The 22,365-nt window shown below is 62.6% G+C and overlaps 6 pseudogenes; all 6 read right to left on the bottom strand.

Annotated features, from left to right (window-relative positions):
- Positions 1-661: 661 nt before the first annotated feature.
- Positions 662-780, bottom strand: LOC142870417 (uncharacterized; annotated as a pseudogene).
- Positions 781-4,605: 3,825 nt separating this feature from the next.
- On the bottom strand, positions 4,606-4,724 carry LOC142870416 (uncharacterized; annotated as a pseudogene).
- Positions 4,725-8,546: 3,822 nt separating this feature from the next.
- Positions 8,547-8,665, bottom strand: LOC142870415 (uncharacterized; annotated as a pseudogene).
- Positions 8,666-12,484: 3,819 nt separating this feature from the next.
- Positions 12,485-12,603, bottom strand: LOC142870414 (uncharacterized; annotated as a pseudogene).
- A 3,820-nt stretch (positions 12,604-16,423) lies between these two features.
- Positions 16,424-16,542, bottom strand: LOC142870410 (uncharacterized; annotated as a pseudogene).
- Positions 16,543-20,362: 3,820 nt separating this feature from the next.
- On the bottom strand, positions 20,363-20,481 carry LOC142870399 (uncharacterized; annotated as a pseudogene).
- Between the last annotated feature and the right edge of the window lie 1,884 nt (positions 20,482-22,365).

The following is a 22,365-nucleotide window of genomic DNA, read 5'->3' as shown; positions in this document are numbered from 1 at the left end:
ATAGAAAGAAATTAATTGGCCAACTGATATATATATAAAAAATTAGCGGGGCATGGTGGCGCATGCCTGCAGTCCCAGCTACCCTGGAGGCTGAGGCAGAAGGATCACTCGAGCCCAGGAGTTTGAAGTTGCTGTGAGCTAGGCTGACGCCACGGCACTCACTCTAGCCTGGGCAACAAACCGAGACTCTGTCTCAAAAAAAAAAAAAAAAAAAATGAATCCGAAGAGAAAAGTAAAAGGAGGCCTGTGGAGCAGGTCTGGGTGTGACTCCGGATCCCCGAACATCAGGTGCCACCACCAAAGATTCCTACGTGTAGCCCATAGAACCCCAAAAGCAACGGGAGGAGTTCTGGTCACATACTCCCTCAAAATGACATCCTGGCCTTCTTCTGGAACTCCCTCCCCTCTCAGACTCTCAAGGTTTCCTCCAGCGTGTCGGCTCCCACAGAGCAGACCTTTGGTCTGAGACCTGACTGTCCAGAAGCCACGCATGCTGCCGCGTGGCGGCGGTGTCACGGCTCGGGACAAGAGGAGGCCCAACGGCGCGGGCTGGGGCGCCAGGCACCGCGGCGGGCGCTGAGGGTGGGGGTCACCCCCACCCCGGGCCGCCCCCGCACTCCCAGAAACGCGACAGAACCAGAGGCAAAAAAAAAAAAGAAGAAGCCTACGGCACCCGGTATTCCCGGGCGGTCTCCCATCCAAGTTCTAACCAGGCCCGACCCTGCTTAGCTTCCGAGACCAGACGGGATCGGGCGCGTTCGGGGTGGTGTGGCCGTGGACGGCGGAGGGCGCCCCTGCCCCGCTCAAGAAGCCGAGCCTCTCTGCGCTTCCCCGCCGCCTCCTCCCGCCCCAGGCCCCGCGCCGGGTCGGGCCTGTTGAGTTCGCCGGCCGGGTCCCGCGGGCTCCGAGGGACGGGGGGTGACAGGCGGGGCGGGCAGGGAGCGGCGGGCCGGGGTTGGGGGCTGTCTCTGTACACACACACACTCACACTCACACTCACTCACTCACTCACACTCACACAAGATGCGCCTCCACGGCTGGACCCGCCCAGGTGGAGACCTTCAAGCCCCCCTCCTCTCCTGGCCTGGCCTCCTTCACCTCCCCGCCCCCCACCCCCAGCGCGCCGGGGCCGCAGACTGCGCACGGGCGGGAGGGGCGGGGCGCTCGCCCTTTGACCCCAGCCAGGGGCGGCCCTCCCCCACAACCCCTTTCAGCTGCGCCCCCCACCCTGTGGCCCGGCGGCCGCCTATTCCCCCGGGCCAGGGCTGGGGCACAGCGCACGGGGGAGGGGAGCCAGTGTATGGGGCGTCTCTCTCTCTCGGGATGTGTCCCATGGGTGGGGTGGGGTGGCGTGGTTTGTGGGGCGCTGAAGAAATCAGTCCCCTCCATCTCCTCCCTCTGGAAAACACCCAAGCCCTTGGAGAACTGCCCGCACCGCTACCGTGGGGGCCGGGACCCTCCTCTGTGTCCTCCTGTGGCCCAGTCCAAGGGGCCTGGGCCTGGCCGGGGCTGCACTGGACCCCAACCACCCTGGCGTGTGGACTCGCTAAAAATCGGCCATTAGATATTGGATTCCAGCGTCATTGAGGTCATTTCACTAATGAGTGCACCGCAAAGAGTTTCCTAATCCATCTGTGAGGGTGGCAACCGAAAGAGAATTTTAGAGCTGACAGAATAGGCGAGGAAAGGCATAGGAGATTTCCACACCCAGTAAGGAAGCCTTTCCCGAAGTGGAAGAAAGAAAGGAGCAAACAGAGACACCGGTAGCCCGCCCGGATCAGAGTCTGCCCCTGAGAGAAAGTACCCTGACCAGGTTCACCAGTGGGTGGGTCGCGAGCTAGCGGCACTCAGAAGAGCGAGGCCCGCAGTCTGTGCAGAAGACACCTGCACTCGGGTGTGTGTGGCGGCACAATTCACAAGCAGCTCCAGATGTTAAACCAAGGAGAAGCCAGGGAGTTCCCAACGCCCCAGGTGTCCTCAGCCCACGACTGGCTGCTGTGGGAATGCGAAGCCCGGCTCCTTGTCTCAGAGCGGGGCAACCAGGAGGTGTGATGTCCACCCCGGGGTTCCCAGGAGGATCAGACTGAAGCTGGGACTTGGCCTGAAAGTGTCCCCTCGCATGGCCACCCCCTTCCCCTTCCTGCTCCTCTACTCCTGGTGCCCCTCCATCCAGGGGCCAGACCTTAAAGAGTCACCCGCAAGAGAATCCTGGTCCCAAAGGAGCCTTCTGGGGGACCCCTGCTGAGAGAGGTTGTGGGCATGGCCCGCTGGGGCTCTGCCCGACCCAGGGCTGAGAGATGCAACCTCCCAGCTCTGGGTCCCTGCAGGAAGTGTTGGCAAGCACAGGGCCAGTCCTCCAAAGGCCCAGGTGCAGGGAGCCCAGGCCAAGCATCCCGTGGAAGAAGCCACATGCTGTGCCACCCCGGGGAACACCACTGCAGGCCACGGCCCTTCCCACCTCCTCCTCCTCCTCCTCCTCCTCCTCCTCCTCCTCCTCCCACCCCGCCCCCGCCCCCACATGGCACAGGGCCCAGAGACACCTCAGACACTTGCTACCCAAAGTGCAAAGGGCATCAGTTGCTCCTCCAAACCCCCCCCCCAGCCCAGCAGACCACGTTGTCCAGCCAGCCCCCGGGCCTCCCTGGGGTGCCCAGCACAAAAGTGCAGACACCCACCGGACCCTCAATCTCAGTTTTCGGATGTTTTTGCCACTCTAAGGACCCGCAGGCCAGCTGGGCCTTCTGGCAGGACAGAGAGCCCCGGAATCCGACGTGGAGAGCTGGGTATACGTCCCCATGAGGAGGCGGTCCCCACCTCCGCGGCTATCCCCTTGCGGGGAGCGGCAGCCGCGGGGCCTCAGAGAAGACACCAGGCTGGGCCCCCACGGCACAGCGGGAGCACGTCCCCCGCAGGCCACTTAGCGACGGCGGCCAGCCGGCGGACGGTTGGGTTGCACGAGACGCTGCGGCCGCCCTGCTACCGGGTTCCTGGGAGGGCGTCCTGGAACCAGCGTCCACACCAAGCCCTTGGAAGGCCCAGGCGACGGAGGAGCCCCGTCAGGCAGGGGCCGAGGACGGTGACGGCCCGGGCGGGGACGAGCGTGTCAGGCAGGGGCAGAGGACGGTGACAGGTGATAGGCCGGGCGGGAAGGAGTCAGTCAGGCAGGGGCCGTGGAGGAGACGGGCTGGGTAAGGGTTAGGGTTAGTGTCAGGGCACAAGTCACAATCGCAAAGACCTGGAAGCCACCCGAGTGCCCATCGACCCACGAGTGGGTAAATAAAATGTGGCGCGTGGACACCACGGAGTGCTATTCGGCTATGAGGAGCAGCGGTGAGGGGGCACCTCTCGTGGTTCTCCTGGCCAGAGCTGGAACCCGTTCCAGTAAGCCAAGTATCCCAAGAATGGACACACGAGCACCACGTGCTCGCGCTCACCAGCAAATGGGTACGAACCGATGGACACCTAAGTGGACACAGAGGAATCACCTTCTTCGGGTGGGTGTCGGGCGGGTGGGGGGAGGGGATGGGCATACACATCCATTAGGAATGGGGTGGGTACGCACCGACTGGGGGATGGGCGCACTTGAAGCTCTGACCCGAGGGGGGAGGCTGGGAGAGGGCAACGCACCCGACCTTAACATTGGTGCCCCCACAATATGCTGGAACAACATGAGAGGTAAATGAATAAGAACACGGGGGGGGGGAGGGGGGCACGGGCAACACATGTCACCTTAATACTTGGACTCCCATCATCTGCTTGAAAAGAGAGAGAAAAGAAAATGCAATAATAGAGATAAGAGACACTTTTTAAAAATAATGAATCCGGCCGGGCGCTGTGGCTCACGCCTGTAATCCTAGCTCTTGGGAGGCCGAGGCGGGCGGATTGCTCAAGGTCAGGAGTTCAAAACCAGCCTGAGCAAGAGCGAGACCCCGTCTCTACTATAAATAGAAAGAAATTAATTGGCCAACTGATATATATATAAAAAATTAGCGGGGCATGGTGGCGCATGCCTGCAGTCCCAGCTACCCTGGAGGCTGAGGCAGAAGGATCACTCGAGCCCAGGAGTTTGAAGTTGCTGTGAGCTAGGCTGACGCCACGGCACTCACTCTAGCCTGGGCAACAAACCGAGACTCTGTCTCAAAAAAAAAAAAAAAAAAAATGAATCCGAAGAGAAAAGTAAAAGGAGGCCTGTGGAGCAGGTCTGGGTGTGACTCCGGATCCCCGAACATCAGGTGCCACCACCAAAGATTCCTACGTGTAGCCCATAGAACCCCAAAAGCAACGGGAGGAGTTCTGGTCACATACTCCCTCAAAATGACATCCTGGCCTTCTTCTGGAACTCCCTCCCCTCTCAGACTCTCAAGGTTTCCTCCAGCGTGTCGGCTCCCACAGAGCAGACCTTTGGTCTGAGACCTGACTGTCCAGAAGCCACGCATGCTGCCGCGTGGCGGCGGTGTCACGGCTCGGGACAAGAGGAGGCCCAACGGCGCGGGCTGGGGCGCCAGGCACCGCGGCGGGCGCTGAGGGTGGGGGTCACCCCCACCCCGGGCCGCCCCCGCACTCCCAGAAACGCGACAGAACCAGAGGCAAAAAAAAAAAAGAAGAAGCCTACGGCACCCGGTATTCCCGGGCGGTCTCCCATCCAAGTTCTAACCAGGCCCGACCCTGCTTAGCTTCCGAGACCAGACGGGATCGGGCGCGTTCGGGGTGGTGTGGCCGTGGACGGCGGAGGGCGCCCCTGCCCCGCTCAAGAAGCCGAGCCTCTCTGCGCTTCCCCGCCGCCTCCTCCCGCCCCAGGCCCCGCGCCGGGTCGGGCCTGTTGAGTTCGCCGGCCGGGTCCCGCGGGCTCCGAGGGACGGGGGGTGACAGGCGGGGCGGGCAGGGAGCGGCGGGCCGGGGTTGGGGGCTGTCTCTGTACACACACACACTCACACTCACACTCACTCACTCACTCACACTCACACAAGATGCGCCTCCACGGCTGGACCCGCCCAGGTGGAGACCTTCAAGCCCCCCTCCTCTCCTCGCCTGGCCTCCTTCACCTCCCCGCCCCCCACCCCCAGCGCGCCGGGGCCGCAGACTGCGCACGGGCGGGAGGGGCGGGGCGCTCGCCCTTTGACCCCAGCCAGGGGCGGCCCTCCCCCACAACCCCTTTCAGCTGCGCCCCCCACCCTGTGGCCCGGCGGCCGCCTATTCCCCCGGGCCAGGGCTGGGGCACAGCGCACGGGGGAGGGGAGCCAGTGTATGGGGCGTCTCTCTCTCTCGGGATGTGTCCCATGGGTGGGGTGGGGTGGCGTGGTTTGTGGGGCGCTGAAGAAATCAGTCCCCTCCATCTCCTCCCTCTGGAAAACACCCAAGCCCTTGGAGAACTGCCCGCACCGCTACCGTGGGGGCCGGGACCCTCCTCTGTGTCCTCCTGTGGCCCAGTCCAAGGGGCCTGGGCCTGGCCGGGGCTGCACTGGACCCCAACCACCCTGGCGTGTGGACTCGCTAAAAATCGGCCATTAGATATTGGATTCCAGCGTCATTGAGGTCATTTCACTAATGAGTGCACCGCAAAGAGTTTCCTAATCCATCTGTGAGGGTGGCAACCGAAAGAGAATTTTAGAGCTGACAGAATAGGCGAGGAAAGGCATAGGAGATTTCCACACCCAGTAAGGAAGCCTTTCCCGAAGTGGAAGAAAGAAAGGAGCAAACAGAGACACCGGTAGCCCGCCCGGATCAGAGTCTGCCCCTGAGAGAAAGTACCCTGACCAGGTTCACCAGTGGGTGGGTCGCGAGCTAGCGGCACTCAGAAGAGCGAGGCCCGCAGTCTGTGCAGAAGACACCTGCACTCGGGTGTGTGTGGCGGCACAATTCACAAGCAGCTCCAGATGTTAAACCAAGGAGAAGCCAGGGAGTTCCCAACGCCCCAGGTGTCCTCAGCCCACGACTGGCTGCTGTGGGAATGCGAAGCCCGGCTCCTTGTCTCAGAGCGGGGCAACCAGGAGGTGTGATGTCCACCCCGGGGTTCCCAGGAGGATCAGACTGAAGCTGGGACTTGGCCTGAAAGTGTCCCCTCGCATGGCCACCCCCTTCCCCTTCCTGCTCCTCTACTCCTGGTGCCCCTCCATCCAGGGGCCAGACCTTAAAGAGTCACCCGCAAGAGAATCCTGGTCCCAAAGGAGCCTTCTGGGGGACCCCTGCTGAGAGAGGTTGTGGGCATGGCCCGCTGGGGCTCTGCCCGACCCAGGGCTGAGAGATGCAACCTCCCAGCTCTGGGTCCCTGCAGGAAGTGTTGGCAAGCACAGGGCCAGTCCTCCAAAGGCCCAGGTGCAGGGAGCCCAGGCCAAGCATCCCGTGGAAGAAGCCACATGCTGTGCCACCCCGGGGAACACCACTGCAGGCCACGGCCCTTCCCACCTCCTCCTCCTCCTCCTCCTCCTCCTCCTCCTCCTCCCACCCCGCCCCCGCCCCCACATGGCACAGGGCCCAGAGACACCTCAGACACTTGCTACCCAAAGTGCAAAGGGCATCAGTTGCTCCTCCAAACCCCCCCCCCAGCCCAGCAGACCACGTTGTCCAGCCAGCCCCCGGGCCTCCCTGGGGTGCCCAGCACAAAAGTGCAGACACCCACCGGACCCTCAATCTCAGTTTTCGGATGTTTTTGCCACTCTAAGGACCCGCAGGCCAGCTGGGCCTTCTGGCAGGACAGAGAGCCCCGGAATCCGACGTGGAGAGCTGGGTGTACGTCCCCATGAGGAGGCGGTCCCCACCTCCGCGGCTATCCCCTTGCGGGGAGCGGCAGCCGCGGGGCCTCAGAGAAGACACCAGGCTGGGCCCCCACGGCACAGCGGGAGCACGTCCCCCGCAGGCCACTTAGCGACGGCGGCCAGCCGGCGGACGGTTGGGTTGCACGAGACGCTGCGGCCGCCCTGCTACCGGGTTCCTGGGAGGGCGTCCTGGAACCAGCGTCCACACCAAGCCCTTGGAAGGCCCAGGCGACGGAGGAGCCCCGTCAGGCAGGGGCCGAGGACGGTGACGGCCCGGGCGGGGACGAGCGTGTCAGGCAGGGGCAGAGGACGGTGACAGGTGATAGGCCGGGCGGGAAGGAGTCAGTCAGGCAGGGGCCGTGGAGGAGACGGGCTGGGTAAGGGTTAGGGTTAGTGTCAGGGCACAAGTCACAATCGCAAAGACCTGGAAGCCACCCGAGTGCCCATCGACCCACGAGTGGGTAAATAAAATGTGGCGCGTGGACACCACGGAGTGCTATTCGGCTATGAGGAGCAGCGGTGAGGGGGCACCTCTCGTGGTTCTCCTGGCCAGAGCTGGAACCCGTTCCAGTAAGCCAAGTATCCCAAGAATGGACACACGAGCACCACGTGCTCGCGCTCACCAGCAAATGGGTACGAACCGATGGACACCTAAGTGGACACAGAGGAATCACCTTCTTCGGGTGGGTGTCGGGCGGGTGGGGGGAGGGGATGGGCATACACATCCATTAGGAATGGGGTGGGTACGCACCGACTGGGGGATGGGCGCACTTGAAGCTCTGACCCGAGGGGGGAGGCTGGGAGAGGGCAACGCACCCGACCTTAACATTGGTGCCCCCACAATATGCTGGAACAACATGAGAGGTAAATGAATAAGAACACGGGGGGGGGGAGGGGGGCACGGGCAACACATGTCACCTTAATACTTGGACTCCCATCATCTGCTTGAAAAGAGAGAGAAAAGAAAATGCAATAATAGAGATAAGAGACACTTTTTAAAAATAATGAATCCGGCCGGGCGCTGTGGCTCACGCCTGTAATCCTAGCTCTTGGGAGGCCGAGGCGGGCGGATTGCTCAAGGTCAGGAGTTCAAAACCAGCCTGAGCAAGAGCGAGACCCCGTCTCTACTATAAATAGAAAGAAATTAATTGGCCAACTGATATATATATAAAAAATTAGCGGGGCATGGTGGCGCATGCCTGCAGTCCCAGCTACCCTGGAGGCTGAGGCAGAAGGATCACTCGAGCCCAGGAGTTTGAAGTTGCTGTGAGCTAGGCTGACGCCACGGCACTCACTCTAGCCTGGGCAACAAACCGAGACTCTGTCTCAAAAAAAAAAAAAAAAAAAATGAATCCGAAGAGAAAAGTAAAAGGAGGCCTGTGGAGCAGGTCTGGGTGTGACTCCGGATCCCCGAACATCAGGTGCCACCACCAAAGATTCCTACGTGTAGCCCATAGAACCCCAAAAGCAACGGGAGGAGTTCTGGTCACATACTCCCTCAAAATGACATCCTGGCCTTCTTCTGGAACTCCCTCCCCTCTCAGACTCTCAAGGTTTCCTCCAGCGTGTCGGCTCCCACAGAGCAGACCTTTGGTCTGAGACCTGACTGTCCAGAAGCCACGCATGCTGCCGCGTGGCGGCGGTGTCACGGCTCGGGACAAGAGGAGGCCCAACGGCGCGGGCTGGGGCGCCAGGCACCGCGGCGGGCGCTGAGGGTGGGGGTCACCCCCACCCCGGGCCGCCCCCGCACTCCCAGAAACGCGACAGAACCAGAGGCAAAAAAAAAAAAGAAGAAGCCTACGGCACCCGGTATTCCCGGGCGGTCTCCCATCCAAGTTCTAACCAGGCCCGACCCTGCTTAGCTTCCGAGACCAGACGGGATCGGGCGCGTTCGGGGTGGTGTGGCCGTGGACGGCGGAGGGCGCCCCTGCCCCGCTCAAGAAGCCGAGCCTCTCTGCGCTTCCCCGCCGCCTCCTCCCGCCCCAGGCCCCGCGCCGGGTCGGGCCTGTTGAGTTCGCCGGCCGGGTCCCGCGGGCTCCGAGGGACGGGGGGTGACAGGCGGGGCGGGCAGGGAGCGGCGGGCCGGGGTTGGGGGCTGTCTCTGTACACACACACACTCACACTCACACTCACTCACTCACTCACACTCACACAAGATGCGCCTCCACGGCTGGACCCGCCCAGGTGGAGACCTTCAAGCCCCCCTCCTCTCCTGGCCTGGCCTCCTTCACCTCCCCGCCCCCCACCCCCAGCGCGCCGGGGCCGCAGACTGCGCACGGGCGGGAGGGGCGGGGCGCTCGCCCTTTGACCCCAGCCAGGGGCGGCCCTCCCCCACAACCCCTTTCAGCTGCGCCCCCCACCCTGTGGCCCGGCGGCCGCCTATTCCCCCGGGCCAGGGCTGGGGCACAGCGCACGGGGGAGGGGAGCCAGTGTATGGGGCGTCTCTCTCTCTCGGGATGTGTCCCATGGGTGGGGTGGGGTGGCGTGGTTTGTGGGGCGCTGAAGAAATCAGTCCCCTCCATCTCCTCCCTCTGGAAAACACCCAAGCCCTTGGAGAACTGCCCGCACCGCTACCGTGGGGGCCGGGACCCTCCTCTGTGTCCTCCTGTGGCCCAGTCCAAGGGGCCTGGGCCTGGCCGGGGCTGCACTGGACCCCAACCACCCTGGCGTGTGGACTCGCTAAAAATCGGCCATTAGATATTGGATTCCAGCGTCATTGAGGTCATTTCACTAATGAGTGCACCGCAAAGAGTTTCCTAATCCATCTGTGAGGGTGGCAACCGAAAGAGAATTTTAGAGCTGACAGAATAGGCGAGGAAAGGCATAGGAGATTTCCACACCCAGTAAGGAAGCCTTTCCCGAAGTGGAAGAAAGAAAGGAGCAAACAGAGACACCGGTAGCCCGCCCGGATCAGAGTCTGCCCCTGAGAGAAAGTACCCTGACCAGGTTCACCAGTGGGTGGGTCGCGAGCTAGCGGCACTCAGAAGAGCGAGGCCCGCAGTCTGTGCAGAAGACACCTGCACTCGGGTGTGTGTGGCGGCACAATTCACAAGCAGCTCCAGATGTTAAACCAAGGAGAAGCCAGGGAGTTCCCAACGCCCCAGGTGTCCTCAGCCCACGACTGGCTGCTGTGGGAATGCGAAGCCCGGCTCCTTGTCTCAGAGCGGGGCAACCAGGAGGTGTGATGTCCACCCCGGGGTTCCCAGGAGGATCAGACTGAAGCTGGGACTTGGCCTGAAAGTGTCCCCTCGCATGGCCACCCCCTTCCCCTTCCTGCTCCTCTACTCCTGGTGCCCCTCCATCCAGGGGCCAGACCTTAAAGAGTCACCCGCAAGAGAATCCTGGTCCCAAAGGAGCCTTCTGGGGGACCCCTGCTGAGAGAGGTTGTGGGCATGGCCCGCTGGGGCTCTGCCCGACCCAGGGCTGAGAGATGCAACCTCCCAGCTCTGGGTCCCTGCAGGAAGTGTTGGCAAGCACAGGGCCAGTCCTCCAAAGGCCCAGGTGCAGGGAGCCCAGGCCAAGCATCCCGTGGAAGAAGCCACATGCTGTGCCACCCCGGGGAACACCACTGCAGGCCACGGCCCTTCCCACCTCCTCCTCCTCCTCCTCCTCCTCCTCCTCCTCCCACCCCGCCCCCGCCCCCACATGGCACAGGGCCCAGAGACACCTCAGACACTTGCTACCCAAAGTGCAAAGGGCATCAGTTGCTCCTCCAAACCCCCCCCCCAGCCCAGCAGACCACGTTGTCCAGCCAGCCCCCGGGCCTCCCTGGGGTGCCCAGCACAAAAGTGCAGACACCCACCGGACCCTCAATCTCAGTTTTCGGATGTTTTTGCCACTCTAAGGACCCGCAGGCCAGCTGGGCCTTCTGGCAGGACAGAGAGCCCCGGAATCCGACGTGGAGAGCTGGGTATACGTCCCCATGAGGAGGCGGTCCCCACCTCCGCGGCTATCCCCTTGCGGGGAGCGGCAGCCGCGGGGCCTCAGAGAAGACACCAGGCTGGGCCCCCACGGCACAGCGGGAGCACGTCCCCCGCAGGCCACTTAGCGACGGCGGCCAGCCGGCGGACGGTTGGGTTGCACGAGACGCTGCGGCCGCCCTGCTACCGGGTTCCTGGGAGGGCGTCCTGGAACCAGCGTCCACACCAAGCCCTTGGAAGGCCCAGGCGACGGAGGAGCCCCGTCAGGCAGGGGCCGAGGACGGTGACGGCCCGGGCGGGGACGAGCGTGTCAGGCAGGGGCAGAGGACGGTGACAGGTGATAGGCCGGGCGGGAAGGAGTCAGTCAGGCAGGGGCCGTGGAGGAGACGGGCTGGGTAAGGGTTAGGGTTAGTGTCAGGGCACAAGTCACAATCGCAAAGACCTGGAAGCCACCCGAGTGCCCATCGACCCACGAGTGGGTAAATAAAATGTGGCGCGTGGACACCACGGAGTGCTATTCGGCTATGAGGAGCAGCGGTGAGGGGGCACCTCTCGTGGTTCTCCTGGCCAGAGCTGGAACCCGTTCCAGTAAGCCAAGTATCCCAAGAATGGACACACGAGCACCACGTGCTCGCGCTCACCAGCAAATGGGTACGAACCGATGGACACCTAAGTGGACACAGAGGAATCACCTTCTTCGGGTGGGTGTCGGGCGGGTGGGGGGAGGGGATGGGCATACACATCCATTAGGAATGGGGTGGGTACGCACCGACTGGGGGATGGGCGCACTTGAAGCTCTGACCCGAGGGGGGAGGCTGGGAGAGGGCAACGCACCCGACCTTAACATTGGTGCCCCCACAATATGCTGGAACAACATGAGAGGTAAATGAATAAGAACACGGGGGGGGGGAGGGGGGCACGGGCAACACATGTCACCTTAATACTTGGACTCCCATCATCTGCTTGAAAAGAGAGAGAAAAGAAAATGCAATAATAGAGATAAGAGACACTTTTTAAAAATAATGAATCCGGCCGGGCGCTGTGGCTCACGCCTGTAATCCTAGCTCTTGGGAGGCCGAGGCGGGCGGATTGCTCAAGGTCAGGAGTTCAAAACCAGCCTGAGCAAGAGCGAGACCCCGTCTCTACTATAAATAGAAAGAAATTAATTGGCCAACTGATATATATATAAAAAATTAGCGGGGCATGGTGGCGCATGCCTGCAGTCCCAGCTACCCTGGAGGCTGAGGCAGAAGGATCACTCGAGCCCAGGAGTTTGAAGTTGCTGTGAGCTAGGCTGACGCCACGGCACTCACTCTAGCCTGGGCAACAAACCGAGACTCTGTCTCAAAAAAAAAAAAAAAAAAAATGAATCCGAAGAGAAAAGTAAAAGGAGGCCTGTGGAGCAGGTCTGGGTGTGACTCCGGATCCCCGAACATCAGGTGCCACCACCAAAGATTCCTACGTGTAGCCCATAGAACCCCAAAAGCAACGGGAGGAGTTCTGGTCACATACTCCCTCAAAATGACATCCTGGCCTTCTTCTGGAACTCCCTCCCCTCTCAGACTCTCAAGGTTTCCTCCAGCGTGTCGGCTCCCACAGAGCAGACCTTTGGTCTGAGACCTGACTGTCCAGAAGCCACGCATGCTGCCGCGTGGCGGCGGTGTCACGGCTCGGGACAAGAGGAGGCCCAACGGCGCGGGCTGGGGCGCCAGGCACCGCGGCGGGCGCTGAGGGTGGGGGTCACCCCCACCCCGGGCCGCCCCCGCACTCCCAGAAACGCGACAGAACCAGAGGCAAAAAAAAAAAAGAAGAAGCCTACGGCACCCGGTATTCCCGGGCGGTCTCCCATCCAAGTTCTAACCAGGCCCGACCCTGCTTAGCTTCCGAGACCAGACGGGATCGGGCGCGTTCGGGGTGGTGTGGCCGTGGACGGCGGAGGGCGCCCCTGCCCCGCTCAAGAAGCCGAGCCTCTCTGCGCTTCCCCGCCGCCTCCTCCCGCCCCAGGCCCCGCGCCGGGTCGGGCCTGTTGAGTTCGCCGGCCGGGTCCCGCGGGCTCCGAGGGACGGGGGGTGACAGGCGGGGCGGGCAGGGAGCGGCGGGCCGGGGTTGGGGGCTGTCTCTGTACACACACACACTCACACTCACACTCACTCACTCACTCACACTCACACAAGATGCGCCTCCACGGCTGGACCCGCCCAGGTGGAGACCTTCAAGCCCCCCTCCTCTCCTCGCCTGGCCTCCTTCACCTCCCCGCCCCCCACCCCCAGCGCGCCGGGGCCGCAGACTGCGCACGGGCGGGAGGGGCGGGGCGCTCGCCCTTTGACCCCAGCCAGGGGCGGCCCTCCCCCACAACCCCTTTCAGCTGCGCCCCCCACCCTGTGGCCCGGCGGCCGCCTATTCCCCCGGGCCAGGGCTGGGGCACAGCGCACGGGGGAGGGGAGCCAGTGTATGGGGCGTCTCTCTCTCTCGGGATGTGTCCCATGGGTGGGGTGGGGTGGCGTGGTTTGTGGGGCGCTGAAGAAATCAGTCCCCTCCATCTCCTCCCTCTGGAAAACACCCAAGCCCTTGGAGAACTGCCCGCACCGCTACCGTGGGGGCCGGGACCCTCCTCTGTGTCCTCCTGTGGCCCAGTCCAAGGGGCCTGGGCCTGGCCGGGGCTGCACTGGACCCCAACCACCCTGGCGTGTGGACTCGCTAAAAATCGGCCATTAGATATTGGATTCCAGCGTCATTGAGGTCATTTCACTAATGAGTGCACCGCAAAGAGTTTCCTAATCCATCTGTGAGGGTGGCAACCGAAAGAGAATTTTAGAGCTGACAGAATAGGCGAGGAAAGGCATAGGAGATTTCCACACCCAGTAAGGAAGCCTTTCCCGAAGTGGAAGAAAGAAAGGAGCAAACAGAGACACCGGTAGCCCGCCCGGATCAGAGTCTGCCCCTGAGAGAAAGTACCCTGACCAGGTTCACCAGTGGGTGGGTCGCGAGCTAGCGGCACTCAGAAGAGCGAGGCCCGCAGTCTGTGCAGAAGACACCTGCACTCGGGTGTGTGTGGCGGCACAATTCACAAGCAGCTCCAGATGTTAAACCAAGGAGAAGCCAGGGAGTTCCCAACGCCCCAGGTGTCCTCAGCCCACGACTGGCTGCTGTGGGAATGCGAAGCCCGGCTCCTTGTCTCAGAGCGGGGCAACCAGGAGGTGTGATGTCCACCCCGGGGTTCCCAGGAGGATCAGACTGAAGCTGGGACTTGGCCTGAAAGTGTCCCCTCGCATGGCCACCCCCTTCCCCTTCCTGCTCCTCTACTCCTGGTGCCCCTCCATCCAGGGGCCAGACCTTAAAGAGTCACCCGCAAGAGAATCCTGGTCCCAAAGGAGCCTTCTGGGGGACCCCTGCTGAGAGAGGTTGTGGGCATGGCCCGCTGGGGCTCTGCCCGACCCAGGGCTGAGAGATGCAACCTCCCAGCTCTGGGTCCCTGCAGGAAGTGTTGGCAAGCACAGGGCCAGTCCTCCAAAGGCCCAGGTGCAGGGAGCCCAGGCCAAGCATCCCGTGGAAGAAGCCACATGCTGTGCCACCCCGGGGAACACCACTGCAGGCCACGGCCCTTCCCACCTCCTCCTCCTCCTCCTCCTCCTCCTCCTCCTCCTCCCACCCCGCCCCCGCCCCCACATGGCACAGGGCCCAGAGACACCTCAGACACTTGCTACCCAAAGTGCAAAGGGCATCAGTTGCTCCTCCAAACCCCCCCCCCAGCCCAGCAGACCACGTTGTCCAGCCAGCCCCCGGGCCTCCCTGGGGTGCCCAGCACAAAAGTGCAGACACCCACCGGACCCTCAATCTCAGTTTTCGGATGTTTTTGCCACTCTAAGGACCCGCAGGCCAGCTGGGCCTTCTGGCAGGACAGAGAGCCCCGGAATCCGACGTGGAGAGCTGGGTGTACGTCCCCATGAGGAGGCGGTCCCCACCTCCGCGGCTATCCCCTTGCGGGGAGCGGCAGCCGCGGGGCCTCAGAGAAGACACCAGGCTGGGCCCCCACGGCACAGCGGGAGCACGTCCCCCGCAGGCCACTTAGCGACGGCGGCCAGCCGGCGGACGGTTGGGTTGCACGAGACGCTGCGGCCGCCCTGCTACCGGGTTCCTGGGAGGGCGTCCTGGAACCAGCGTCCACACCAAGCCCTTGGAAGGCCCAGGCGACGGAGGAGCCCCGTCAGGCAGGGGCCGAGGACGGTGACGGCCCGGGCGGGGACGAGCGTGTCAGGCAGGGGCAGAGGACGGTGACAGGTGATAGGCCGGGCGGGAAGGAGTCAGTCAGGCAGGGGCCGTGGAGGAGACGGGCTGGGTAAGGGTTAGGGTTAGTGTCAGGGCACAAGTCACAATCGCAAAGACCTGGAAGCCACCCGAGTGCCCATCGACCCACGAGTGGGTAAATAAAATGTGGCGCGTGGACACCACGGAGTGCTATTCGGCTATGAGGAGCAGCGGTGAGGGGGCACCTCTCGTGGTTCTCCTGGCCAGAGCTGGAACCCGTTCCAGTAAGCCAAGTATCCCAAGAATGGACACACGAGCACCACGTGCTCGCGCTCACCAGCAAATGGGTACGAACCGATGGACACCTAAGTGGACACAGAGGAATCACCTTCTTCGGGTGGGTGTCGGGCGGGTGGGGGGAGGGGATGGGCATACACATCCATTAGGAATGGGGTGGGTACGCACCGACTGGGGGATGGGCGCACTTGAAGCTCTGACCCGAGGGGGGAGGCTGGGAGAGGGCAACGCACCCGACCTTAACATTGGTGCCCCCACAATATGCTGGAACAACATGAGAGGTAAATGAATAAGAACACGGGGGGGGAGGGGGGCACGGGCAACACATGTCACCTTAATACTTGGACTCCCATCATCTGCTTGAAAAGAGAGAGAAAAGAAAATGCAATAATAGAGATAAGAGACACTTTTTAAAAATAATGAATCCGGCCGGGCGCTGTGGCTCACGCCTGTAATCCTAGCTCTTGGGAGGCCGAGGCGGGCGGATTGCTCAAGGTCAGGAGTTCAAAACCAGCCTGAGCAAGAGCGAGACCCCGTCTCTACTATAAATAGAAAGAAATTAATTGGCCAACTGATATATATATAAAAAATTAGCGGGGCATGGTGGCGCATGCCTGCAGTCCCAGCTACCCTGGAGGCTGAGGCAGAAGGATCACTCGAGCCCAGGAGTTTGAAGTTGCTGTGAGCTAGGCTGACGCCACGGCACTCACTCTAGCCTGGGCAACAAACCGAGACTCTGTCTCAAAAAAAAAAAAAAAAAAAATGAATCCGAAGAGAAAAGTAAAAGGAGGCCTGTGGAGCAGGTCTGGGTGTGACTCCGGATCCCCGAACATCAGGTGCCACCACCAAAGATTCCTACGTGTAGCCCATAGAACCCCAAAAGCAACGGGAGGAGTTCTGGTCACATACTCCCTCAAAATGACATCCTGGCCTTCTTCTGGAACTCCCTCCCCTCTCAGACTCTCAAGGTTTCCTCCAGCGTGTCGGCTCCCACAGAGCAGACCTTTGGTCTGAGACCTGACTGTCCAGAAGCCACGCATGCTGCCGCGTGGCGGCGGTGTCACGGCTCGGGACAAGAGGAGGCCCAACGGCGCGGGCTGGGGCGCCAGGCACCGCGGCGGGCGCTGAGGGTGGGGGTCACCCCCACCCCGGGCCGCCCCCGCACTCCCAGAAACGCGACAGAACCAGAGGCAAAAAAAAAAAAGAAGAAGCCTACGGCACCCGGTATTCCCGGGCGGTCTCCCATCCAAGTTCTAACCAGGCCCGACCCTGCTTAGCTTCCGAGACCAGACGGGATCGGGCGCGTTCGGGGTGGTGTGGCCGTGGACGGCGGAGGGCGCCCCTGCCCCGCTCAAGAAGCCGAGCCTCTCTGCGCTTCCCCGCCGCCTCCTCCCGCCCCAGGCCCCGCGCCGGGTCGGGCCTGTTGAGTTCGCCGGCCGGGTCCCGCGGGCTCCGAGGGACGGGGGGTGACAGGCGGGGCGGGCAGGGAGCGGCGGGCCGGGGTTGGGGGCTGTCTCTGTACACACACACACTCACACTCACACTCACTCACTCACTCACACTCACACAAGATGCGCCTCCACGGCTGGACCCGCCCAGGTGGAGACCTTCCAGCCCCCCTCCTCTCCTCGCCTGGCCTCCTTCACCTCCCCGCCCCCCACCCCCAGCGCGCCGGGGCCGCAGACTGCGCACGGGCGGGAGGGGCGGGGCGCTCGCCCTTTGACCCCAGCCAGGGGCGGCCCTCCCCCACAACCCCTTTCAGCTGCGCCCCCCACCCTGTGGCCCGGCGGCCGCCTATTCCCCCGGGCCAGGGCTGGGGCACAGCGCACGGGGGAGGGGAGCCAGTGTATGGGGCGTCTCTCTCTCTCGGGATGTGTCCCATGGGTGGGGTGGGGTGGCGTGGTTTGTGGGGCGCTGAAGAAATCAGTCCCCTCCATCTCCTCCCTCTGGAAAACACCCAAGCCCTTGGAGAACTGCCCGCACCGCTACCGTGGGGGCCGGGACCCTCCTCTGTGTCCTCCTGTGGCCCAGTCCAAGGGGCCTGGGCCTGGCCGGGGCTGCACTGGACCCCAACCACCCTGGCGTGTGGACTCGCTAAAAATCGGCCATTAGATATTGGATTCCAGCGTCATTGAGGTCATTTCACTAATGAGTGCACCGCAAAGAGTTTCCTAATCCATCTGTGAGGGTGGCAACCGAAAGAGAATTTTAGAGCTGACAGAATAGGCGAGGAAAGGCATAGGAGATTTCCACACCCAGTAAGGAAGCCTTTCCCGAAGTGGAAGAAAGAAAGGAGCAAACAGAGACACCGGTAGCCCGCCCGGATCAGAGTCTGCCCCTGAGAGAAAGTACCCTGACCAGGTTCACCAGTGGGTGGGTCGCGAGCTAGCGGCACTCAGAAGAGCGAGGCCCGCAGTCTGTGCAGAAGACACCTGCACTCGGGTGTGTGTGGCGGCACAATTCACAAGCAGCTCCAGATGTTAAACCAAGGAGAAGCCAGGGAGTTCCCAACGCCCCAGGTGTCCTCAGCCCACGACTGGCTGCTGTGGGAATGCGAAGCCCGGCTCCTTGTCTCAGAGCGGGGCAACCAGGAGGTGTGATGTCCACCCCGGGGTTCCCAGGAGGATCAGACTGAAGCTGGGACTTGGCCTGAAAGTGTCCCCTCGCATGGCCACCCCCTTCCCCTTCCTGCTCCTCTACTCCTGGTGCCCCTCCATCCAGGGGCCAGACCTTAAAGAGTCACCCGCAAGAGAATCCTGGTCCCAAAGGAGCCTTCTGGGGGACCCCTGCTGAGAGAGGTTGTGGGCATGGCCCGCTGGGGCTCTGCCCGACCCAGGGCTGAGAGATGCAACCTCCCAGCTCTGGGTCCCTGCAGGAAGTGTTGGCAAGCACAGGGCCAGTCCTCCAAAGGCCCAGGTGCAGGGAGCCCAGGCCAAGCATCCCGTGGAAGAAGCCACATGCTGTGCCACCCCGGGGAACACCACTGCAGGCCACGGCCCTTCCCACCTCCTCCTCCTCCTCCTCCTCCTCCTCCTCCTCCTCCCACCCCGCCCCCGCCCCCACATGGCACAGGGCCCAGAGACACCTCAGACACTTGCTACCCAAAGTGCAAAGGGCATCAGTTGCTCCTCCAAACCCCCCCCCCAGCCCAGCAGACCACGTTGTCCAGCCAGCCCCCGGGCCTCCCTGGGGTGCCCAGCACAAAAGTGCAGACACCCACCGGACCCTCAATCTCAGTTTTCGGATGTTTTTGCCACTCTAAGGACCCGCAGGCCAGCTGGGCCTTCTGGCAGGACAGAGAGCCCCGGAATCCGACGTGGAGAGCTGGGTGTACGTCCCCATGAGGAGGCGGTCCCCACCTCCGCGGCTATCCCCTTGCGGGGAGCGGCAGCCGCGGGGCCTCAGAGAAGACACCAGGCTGGGCCCCCACGGCACAGCGGGAGCACGTCCCCCGCAGGCCACTTAGCGACGGCGGCCAGCCGGCGGACGGTTGGGTTGCACGAGACGCTGCGGCCGCCCTGCTACCGGGTTCCTGGGAGGGCGTCCTGGAACCAGCGTCCACACCAAGCCCTTGGAAGGCCCAGGCGACGGAGGAGCCCCGTCAGGCAGGGGCCGAGGACGGTGACGGCCCGGGCGGGGACGAGCGTGTCAGGCAGGGGCAGAGGACGGTGACAGGTGATAGGCCGGGCGGGAAGGAGTCAGTCAGGCAGGGGCCGTGGAGGAGACGGGCTGGGTAAGGGTTAGGGTTAGTGTCAGGGCACAAGTCACAATCGCAAAGACCTGGAAGCCACCCGAGTGCCCATCGACCCACGAGTGGGTAAATAAAATGTGGCGCGTGGACACCACGGAGTGCTATTCGGCTATGAGGAGCAGCGGTGAGGGGGCACCTCTCGTGGTTCTCCTGGCCAGAGCTGGAACCCGTTCCAGTAAGCCAAGTATCCCAAGAATGGACACACGAGCACCACGTGCTCGCGCTCACCAGCAAATGGGTACGAACCGATGGACACCTAAGTGGACACAGAGGAATCACCTTCTTCGGGTGGGTGTCGGGCGGGTGGGGGGAGGGGATGGGCATACACATCCATTAGGAATGGGGTGGGTACGCACCGACTGGGGGATGGGCGCACTTGAAGCTCTGACCCGAGGGGGGAGGCTGGGAGAGGGCAACGCACCCGACCTTAACATTGGTGCCCCCACAATATGCTGGAACAACATGAGAGGTAAATGAATAAGAACACGGGGGGGGAGGGGGGCACGGGCAACACATGTCACCTTAATACTTGGACTCCCATCATCTGCTTGAAAAGAGAGAGAAAAGAAAATGCAATAATAGAGATAAGAGACACTTTTTAAAAATAATGAATCCGGCCGGGCGCTGTGGCTCACGCCTGTAATCCTAGCTCTTGGGAGGCCGAGGCGGGCGGATTGCTCAAGGTCAGGAGTTCAAAACCAGCCTGAGCAAGAGCGAGACCCCGTCTCTACTATAAATAGAAAGAAATTAATTGGCCAACTGATATATATATAAAAAATTAGCGGGGCATGGTGGCGCATGCCTGCAGTCCCAGCTACCCTGGAGGCTGAGGCAGAAGGATCACTCGAGCCCAGGAGTTTGAAGTTGCTGTGAGCTAGGCTGACGCCACGGCACTCACTCTAGCCTGGGCAACAAACCGAGACTCTGTCTCAAAAAAAAAAAAAAAAAAAATGAATCCGAAGAGAAAAGTAAAAGGAGGCCTGTGGAGCAGGTCTGGGTGTGACTCCGGATCCCCGAACATCAGGTGCCACCACCAAAGATTCCTACGTGTAGCCCATAGAACCCCAAAAGCAACGGGAGGAGTTCTGGTCACATACTCCCTCAAAATGACATCCTGGCCTTCTTCTGGAACTCCCTCCCCTCTCAGACTCTCAAGGTTTCCTCCAGCGTGTCGGCTCCCACAGAGCAGACCTTTGGTCTGAGACCTGACTGTCCAGAAGCCACGCATGCTGCCGCGTGGCGGCGGTGTCACGGCTCGGGACAAGAGGAGGCCCAACGGCGCGGGCTGGGGCGCCAGGCACCGCGGCGGGCGCTGAGGGTGGGGGTCACCCCCACCCCGGGCCGCCCCCGCACTCCCAGAAACGCGACAGAACCAGAGGCAAAAAAAAAAAAGAAGAAGCCTACGGCACCCGGTATTCCCGGGCGGTCTCCCATCCAAGTTCTAACCAGGCCCGACCCTGCTTAGCTTCCGAGACCAGACGGGATCGGGCGCGTTCGGGGTGGTGTGGCCGTGGACGGCGGAGGGCGCCCCTGCCCCGCTCAAGAAGCCGAGCCTCTCTGCGCTTCCCCGCCGCCTCCTCCCGCCCCAGGCCCCGCGCCGGGTCGGGCCTGTTGAGTTCGCCGGCCGGGTCCCGCGGGCTCCGAGGGACGGGGGGTGACAGGCGGGGCGGGCAGGGAGCGGCGGGCCGGGGTTGGGGGCTGTCTCTGTACACACACACACTCACACTCACACTCACTCACTCACTCACACTCACACAAGATGCGCCTCCACGGCTGGACCCGCCCAGGTGGAGACCTTCCAGCCCCCCTCCTCTCCTCGCCTGGCCTCCTTCACCTCCCCGCCCCCCACCCCCAGCGCGCCGGGGCCGCAGACTGCGCACGGGCGGGAGGGGCGGGGCGCTCGCCCTTTGACCCCAGCCAGGGGCGGCCCTCCCCCACAACCCCTTTCAGCTGCGCCCCCCACCCTGTGGCCCGGCGGCCGCCTATTCCCCCGGGCCAGGGCTGGGGCACAGCGCACGGGGGAGGGGAGCCAGTGTATGGGGCGTCTCTCTCTCTCGGGATGTGTCCCATGGGTGGGGTGGGGTGGCGTGGTTTGTGGGGCGCTGAAGAAATCAGTCCCCTCCATCTCCTCCCTCTGGAAAACACCCAAGCCCTTGGAGAACTGCCCGCACCGCTACCGTGGGGGCCGGGACCCTCCTCTGTGTCCTCCTGTGGCCCAGTCCAAGGGGCCTGGGCCTGGCCGGGGCTGCACTGGACCCCAACCACCCTGGCGTGTGGACTCGCTAAAAATCGGCCATTAGATATTGGATTCCAGCGTCATTGAGGTCATTTCACTAATGAGTGCACCGCAAAGAGTTTCCTAATCCATCTGTGAGGGTGGCAACCGAAAGAGAATTTTAGAGCTGACAGAATAGGCGAGGAAAGGCATAGGAGATTTCCACACCCAGTAAGGAAGCCTTTCCCGAAGTGGAAGAAAGAAAGGAGCAAACAGAGACACCGGTAGCCCGCCCGGATCAGAGTCTGCCCCTGAGAGAAAGTACCCTGACCAGGTTCACCAGTGGGTGGGTCGCGAGCTAGCGGCACTCAGAAGAGCGAGGCCCGCAGTCTGTGCAGAAGACACCTGCACTCGGGTGTGTGTGGCGGCACAATTCACAAGCAGCTCCAGATGTTAAACCAAGGAGAAGCCAGGGAGTTCCCAACGCCCCAGGTGTCCTCAGCCCACGACTGGCTGCTGTGGGAATGCGAAGCCCGGCTCCTTGTCTCAGAGCGGGGCAACCAGGAGGTGTGATGTCCACCCCGGGGTTCCCAGGAGGATCAGACTGAAGCTGGGACTTGGCCTGAAAGTGTCCCCTCGCATGGCCACCCCCTTCCCCTTCCTGCTCCTCTACTCCTGGTGCCCCTCCATCCAGGGGCCAGACCTTAAAGAGTCACCCGCAAGAGAATCCTGGTCCCAAAGGAGCCTTCTGGGGGACCCCTGCTGAGAGAGGTTGTGGGCATGGCCCGCTGGGGCTCTGCCCGACCCAGGGCTGAGAGATGCAACCTCCCAGCTCTGGGTCCCTGCAGGAAGTGTTGGCAAGCACAGGGCCAGTCCTCCAAAGGCCCAGGTGCAGGGAGCCCAGGCCAAGCATCCCGTGGAAGAAGCCACATGCTGTGCCACCCCGGGGAACACCACTGCAGGCCACGGCCCTTCCCACCTCCTCCTCCTCCTCCTCCTCCTCCTCCTCCTCCTCCCACCCCGCCCCCGCCCCCACATGGCACAGGGCCCAGAGACACCTCAGACACTTGCTACCCAAAGTGCAAAGGGCATCAGTTGCTCCTCCAAACCCCCCCCCCAGCCCAGCAGACCACGTTGTCCAGCCAGCCCCCGGGCCTCCCTGGGGTGCCCAGCACAAAAGTGCAG

The sequence above is a fragment of the Microcebus murinus genome, chromosome 3 (assembly GCF_040939455.1).
Source record: "Microcebus murinus isolate Inina chromosome 3, M.murinus_Inina_mat1.0, whole genome shotgun sequence".
NCBI lineage: Eukaryota > Metazoa > Chordata > Mammalia > Primates > Cheirogaleidae > Microcebus > Microcebus murinus.
The sequence above is the reverse complement of the archived record's forward strand: the minus strand, read 5'-3'. Positions and strand labels throughout refer to the sequence as shown.